A 7,549-nucleotide genomic window follows, 5' to 3' on the forward strand; every position below is an offset into this window, starting at 1 on the left:
TGTCATAGCCTTTATCTCCACATTGTGACATCAGTCTGGCATTACAATAACAGGAATAAGACATGTAGATAACCTAAGTTGATAGAGGAGCTGATGCCATTCATGTGAAACTAACTGCCACGTAAAAACTGATTAATTTACATGATTTTTCTACAGTGTTGTACGTCATAGTAATGAATCTGCTATTGAAATGTGTCATTCTGTTATCTGGATCCTGTGCACTGATAACTCTGTACTGAGTTGTGTTTAAAGATAAACACATTACAGTCTTACAGTACACAAATCTACATGCACACGCTGGGACTATGGTTCCCCAGGAACTATAGTCTAAGTTGTTGACGAGAAGATGAAGTCATATGTGGGTTTTAACTTATCTTGGATAAATCAAATAGCACATGGCAGAGCCCAGCACTCACCCTGATCTGATCTAAACTGAGACACTGTTTGAAAATTGCAATTCAAACGTAAAAGGCTGCTATGATAAAAGGCGGCAGGTACAAATGATTCCAAATACAAAAGCATGATGTTTTTCTGTCCTTCAGTGAAACAGGGAAGCAGTATGCACATCATACCCATCTGTTTGCTCTGATGACTATAGCATTCAGCTGGATCACAGTCATTAGATTGCCATTGTTTATCCAAATTCCACTTTACAAATATACATGCAAGGCTTTGTGTACCTCATTCGACCACACGGTGGTAGCAGTGTTACATAAAGACAGGCACAGGAGGGGGTGGGGGGGTGCAAAAAGAGAATTCATTTACATTTTGGGGGCTTACTGATTGCAATGTAATTAACTTTAAAAGTGTCTGGTGCAGATTAACCTGACAATATTTATCTTATGCATAAAGCAAGATGACAATGGTGAACTTCTCATTGGTATGAAGAGATAACTGGCCTCTGAGCAGTTCTGTTATGAGATCATCCTGACTTAAGGCCAGTACTGAGAGAGCCGTTCTTGGATGATCTCATTGTTCTCTAGTTAGCCTGTGACTGATCCTTTGGCACAGATATGTTTCTAGATTTTCAGTCATGGGTTTTTCGTGGTGCTACAGGTTCATCAGCTTATAAATATGTGGAAATACTACTGAGCAGTAGTATATCAGTTCTGCTGTCACTCACTCCCCAGCAAGGCTGCTTTTAAGATTTTATCAAATTTGTCAAGAAGAAAAAGCAGGACGAAAAAGCTGTAGAGAGAATTTCTGGGGCTCATATTTTTGCCATGTACCACACAGTAGACACACAACTAGGAGTTTTATTAATGTGGAATACATGAACCGCATGCAGAAAGGTCACAAAAGCATGAGGACAGGCAGGGTGTGACCTCTGTCTCACTAGGGAAACTCCTGCCCACCCACGTGTAGAAATGGATGTTTGAATAAGGCCCCTTGTACCAGTATGACATTTCAGAGCTGCTTGCATGGAAGAACTTACTGTACATGCAGAAGGAAGGTTGGGTCACTTGTTTCTTACTGAGTGCTTCTGCTTGTCTGTTGTCACTTCTTTAGTTGCTTTAGTTTTCTGCTCAAAATACCAACAAGTGTGTGTCTCAGTGGATTGAAGTTGCATGGAGGTAGAATCATTTTTTCTTCTTGCCAGTTCATAAAACAGGGCCTGTCACAGTTGGAAAACTGCAACACTGTATTGGGTAAGCTAAGATATGTAATTTTATACTTGGTTATAAATAACAGGTGTGACATTGCGGAGCTGAAATAAACCAGGTGAACATTTTTTAGGTTCCTGGGGTTCAGTATCACAGAGACGGAGACATCTCCACTCTGGCAAAGAAAACTTCTGAAAGAATCTATACAAGGCTGAGTTTCCAGGCCTTTCTAACTGGTAAATAGGTGCAACTGACAAATGACTGAAGAGTCTGTAGTTGGAGATTAAAACCACCCTCATCACCATTGGCACCCATCTACCAAGCAGCATAGATGCAGTTTATATGTATTTGCGTAAATGCATTTTTGTTATACAACAGTATATTGCATAGTGGTAAATGCTCTCCTGGATCTCTCTAAATGTTATTTAAAAAGAAGCCTGAAAAAAGAAGCCAACTGGACCTCTTTAAGTTTGTGAAGACATTTCACCTCTCATCCATGAGGCTATTTCAATTCTAAAAACAAACGGTGGAGAGTCTCAGATACCTTGACCTGGATGAATGAGAATGTAGATAGGCCATTCAAGGGAAATTGCTCAAAACAACCCAACAGACCAACCCTTTTGTGCAGCACCCATCCAGCCTCTTATCCAGTTCAGGACCATTGGAGGCTAGAGTGCTGGAGCCTATTCCAGCTGTCACAAGGTCTGAACAGGGTGCACCTTGGACAGGTCACCATCTATGAAAGGGCTAACACAGAGAGAAAGACAACCGTTCACACTTATGGCCAATTTAGAATCAAACATTAACTAAACACGCCTGTGAGGGGATGCCAAAGTACTCGGAGAGAACCCACGCAGGCATACGGAGAATTTGCACTAACTCCATACAGAAAGGACCCAGCCAGCCGTTGGCTTCAAACCCAAAGACCTTCTTTGCCGTGGGGCAACCATGGTAACGAGCGACCGAATTTAGAAGTCACAATCACAATCGGCATTCCTGTTTTTCTAACAACAGATATCTTGTAATCTTATAGCTTTTAGAGATGCCAGCAGGCATTTCTATTTTCAATAGAACTCATGCTAAACTAAGCTTACCACTTTAGCTAGGCCTATACTTAAAACACACACACATAAACACACGCACACAGAGCATGGGCCAGGTTAGTGCTGGCCTCACACACGAGTGCTAGATCATGCTATCAAAGTCTCAACAAGGAAGTAAATCATATCATCCAACAGCAATACTCATTTAAAACAGAGCCAACTCAAGATAAATGGCACCTTCCTGTTTTTTCCCCCTTGAGCCGTTGTTGTAACACACCTCATGGTACATACCGTCATATGGCCCGCTCCTAGACATGCTGAAGTATGGCCTTGTCGATCTACAAAACTGCCAGTACTACCAGCATTACCACAGGATGGGTGATGGTGTACCTCACTCTGTGGCAAGATGATTTGTTTTGCAGTGCATGATGGTAAAATGCGTCATTACCCCGAGAGTGCTAGCTCACAGATATTATCAGCTATCCACACCATGATCCGTCCTGCACCCACAAAACCAAAAATACACAGTTTAAATTCTACACTATATTTAGCTTGTGCAGGAGAGGCAGCAGGAGGCAAGCATTCTGTAAGCAGTTGTTTATTTCAATTGAGGTTTAGGGACTAGATTGTAGGCCTGATCACAGCCAGTTAGAAACTTGAAATAAGCCACCAGTTTGCCAATAACACGGCCGGTTAGCGTAGGAGTGCAGATAACCATCAGACTCACAAAGCATGAATCGGACAGAGAGATGTGGAGGGAGGAGGCCGCGGCGATCACGGCATGACGCAGTGCCTCCTGTTTGTCTTACCTTTTCAAACAGCAGCGGAGATTGATGTTGCTGGCCACATTTGACACACAGTAGTAAAGAGGGAGCGGTGTGGAGCCGAGCGCTGACACACGGGTGGAAAAAAGAAGGATAGATAAAAGTCAGAAAAAGAGAAATGAGAAAAACAGAGACAGACCACTAAAACACAAGAAGGTCTAGCTGACAACAGGGATATCAAAACAATGGCAACAAAAAGACCTCTAGGAATCTTGAAACTCGGGAGATGAAAGTATTACCAGTACTGAAAGTGAAATTCAAGCAAGTGTGCTAAAGACTTTGTCATTCACAGATGGCCACTCTGCGTGTTTTGGAGAGGCTGCTCAGCGAGCACCTCATCCCTGCACATTCTGGAGAAATGTAACTCGCTCGCAGATGGACTGCAGAGAAGGGAGGTGCTGCTGTGAAGTCAAACTGTAAACTGAGTCCTGATATTTAACACTGGCCTGGCGCCAGCGAAGCAGTGCTTGGTACCACTGTTTTCTTCTTCTTCACTCTACAGAGAAGATAAAAAACAGTCTCGTTTGTCTTCGTTCAGTCATATTTTTTTTTACCCTACGTGAGCGTGTATGTGTGTGGCCTCCTCTAGTTGTTTGAAAACACGAGTGAGATTTTGTCTGTTTGAATGCTTATGAGTGTTGCTCGCAGTAATATCCAAAAAGTCTTGAGTGACTCAGACTTTCTTACAATTTTTTTAAGTGGTCTTGAGCAATAGTTCTCTAGGCTTTCTGGTCTCCAGCCATGTGTGCAACACGGTGGAGGCTCTGTCATAGTTTAGAGTTGCATTTCAGCCAGTGATTTTAGAGATCTTGTCAAAACTGATGAAATTATGAACACACAAAAGCACCATCGGATTTTGATTAAACACGCAGTACCACGTGGAAAGAGTCTGATTGCCAACAACTTCATTTTTTTAGTGTGACAGTGATGCCAATGCAGTAAAAGCACACCTGAACAGAAAAAGACAAATTGAAACACAATCAGTCATGGATTGGCCTCCCCAGAACCCAGACCCCAGCCAACATCCAAAGAAGACCTTTAAATGCCCATCAAGAAGCCTGGAGAACTATTCCTGAAGTCTACTTAAAAAAAGGGCAAGGAAATCTGCCAAAGATAGTTCAGGCCACATAAAAGAATTAAGCTGTTCCTATCAAATACGGTTTCAAGCTTCATAGAACTGTACAAAGTCTGTTTTTGCCTCAAGTACGATATTTCCATTCATGTTTGAAAATTTCAATAAATGAACCTAAATCTAGTGAAGTAGTTAATGCTCAGAAATTGCCTCTGAAGGTATTCAGACTGGTATAGACGATTATTTTAGATGAAGACGACTTAAATTTCAGACATACAGCCTTTATCAACACGGTCATTTTTTCCAGTAGACGTAGAACATTTACACAATCTTATTAAACATCCCTACTCTATAATTATCTGCAATTTTTCAATAACATCACATCATGGCGAGTTTTGTGTGGTCTGCTAAAGCGCAAAAAACACTTGCCTTAAAAATTTCTGTCATGCAAAAAAGAAAAAAAATGGGCGTTTGCACAGTGTGTTGTGGCTGTGTTGATTAGCTACTGCAGTTGGGGACTAATTTCTTCCAGTACTCCCCAAGGCTTATGTGTTGTTTTAATTTTATTGTACATGGGAGAAATGGCTCAGTGGATATAAAAATGGAAAAATCACTTAATTTTCCTCCACTACTCAGCTACTGTTTTGGCTTTTAGAGCTCACCCCTCCGCCTACATAGTCGTTCGCAGACTTGGTCGCCATTAAACGCTTTATGTTTGTGGGCATGTAGAGGTGACGGTCCCACCAAATCCTGACACTGACACATTGACAAACAGTCTTATTAGACACGTGGAACATTTTCTACTGTAAAGCACACATTTTGTGACAAGCGGGGTATTCATGCAAAGGCTTGCAGCAAACGCTCTTTGATTTACCTTTAAAGTTTCTTCTAAGGGGCCTGGGTCATAACTCTGAGAAGAGGTTGCTCTGGCGCTTCAGGTTTCAAAGCTGGCAGGCTGATTAGCGTGTGCAAGGTTTGTGAGCATTGGCACTAACGCACAGCACCAGGCTTTGAGGCTCAAGATTAACCTGCACAGTAGTTAAATAAACACACATCCACGCATGGCCGCATGAATGGACGTTTCATCACCGCTCGCTACGTTTCCGTGATAGTACTGGACTCGACTGCACTCCATGATGCAATTAAAAATAACAGTCAAGCGCAAAACCATATGTGAAATACTGACCTGCAGAGAGGTATATGGGTGCAGTGTACCTTCACTTTTTCACTTTTGGAGGGTTTCCATACCTTTTTTCACCCGTGTGATTTGGTTTAGATGGTGAGGTTGTTTGCTGCTTCCTCTGATCAAGTCCAGGATTGAGAACCGTGGTCCAAGTAAAATTACCTCAAGACCAAAATGGCTTGACCCCAGCATGTCTGTGTGTGTGTGTGTATGAGAGAGAGAGTTAGAAAATCAGGGATAGAGTGGGGGTTGGCTTTCAGACAACTGCAGGACAGGGGCTTAGTGGGGGTGTAAGGTAAACCCCTGTGGCAGCAGGTCAGGTTAAAACAGCATAGACAAGGGGGGGTGGAGGGGCAGGGGACTTGTGTTTGTATACAGGGAACCCCGGGCAGCTCAGTAAAAAGAGCTTTATTATTTAGGCCTCTGCCAAGCAGAGATCAGGGTGGAAAATGCACAGGATCCCCGGCGCCAAGTCCCTTGCTCTCGGAAAATCCGCCCCAGAAGCGTCTAAGCGTAGGGCCTGGATTTAATCACCCAATGCAGCATTTGTCCTCAGTCTGGAGGGAAAAAAAGTTACAATCAGTCTACATCTATATGACCTTCAACCTTTTCTCTTAAAACTTCTTAAAAGACACATTTTCTGCCATGTGTAATTTTAATTTGGGGTCCAAAGAGGGAAATAAACTGCTGAAATAACTTAATGTAATGTGTTCTGCAACTCCATTCTTGTTGATAAGGTATATAGCTTGATAAGGCACTTTTTAAAGTGGCAAACAATATTATTTTCCTGACATCTGTAATTATACTTTCCAGAAACAACAGCGCTGCAAAAGACAGAGTTATTAGTTAGGTCTGAATTCAACAGATAAGCCTCAAGCTAAGCATTCTGGTTGTTGCTGTCTTTGCACTGGGAGTGAGATCTGACTGTAAATTGTGCACACTCATACCCACAAATCCTCTCCTGCTTATCATTTTATTCATTCTAAATGGGACCATGATTTACGAAATGAAATTGATTGATTGATTGATTGATTGATCATACTTTATTCATCCCGAGGGAAATTGGGTTAAGGCTGCCAGCCGTGCCAGCGCCGTCTTACCCTTCCGACCATACATACATTACACAAACATCACATGGGGAAGACAGGTCAGAGGGGTATAACATGGAAAAAGCACAACACGAGGAAAGATAAGGAGAAAAAAATAACTCCCCCCAGACTGAGCTCCAACAGGGAGATCAGTTTGAGAACAGAAAAAAACACCTCTGCACATAGCACATGAAAAAAACTCTTAATACACCAAAGAAACACATGACAAGCAACAGGGATGGGTAAAGGGTGAGAGACAGCCAATGTAGACAGTACATCCGGGCCTGCAGCCTATGCGCTGGTCTCCTTGATCCACCGTCAGCATCGGAAGGGAATAAGCGTCGAAGGCGTTTGGAGGGGGAGGGGGGATGAGTGTACATCTGCATGTGTATATATGTCTGTGTGTGTGTGTGTGTGTATGTCCAGAGTTCAGCTGAGACAGTGTCCTTCGCCCTGCCAGGCTAAGTAAACAGTCTTCCAGCCAACCCAGGTGGCCTTGCATAGAATGGGAAGAACAGTCTAAACACAGTCGTTATCAGGGTGTTGTTGTTCAGCTCCAGCCGTGAAACCGCAGCTGGCGCCGAAGGGGTATCCGCATGAAGTGATGGTGTTTTTTACTTTAGTGCGAACAACTCATATGAATTTCAAAGCTGTTCTAACAGTCCAACACTGGTCTCTCAATCTCCCGTTGGAGAGCCGTGAGCTTCTCCATGATGTTATCAAACTTACGCTCCG

This window comes from Pelmatolapia mariae, linkage group LG15 (genome assembly GCF_036321145.2).
Source record: "Pelmatolapia mariae isolate MD_Pm_ZW linkage group LG15, Pm_UMD_F_2, whole genome shotgun sequence".
NCBI lineage: Eukaryota > Metazoa > Chordata > Actinopteri > Cichliformes > Cichlidae > Pelmatolapia > Pelmatolapia mariae.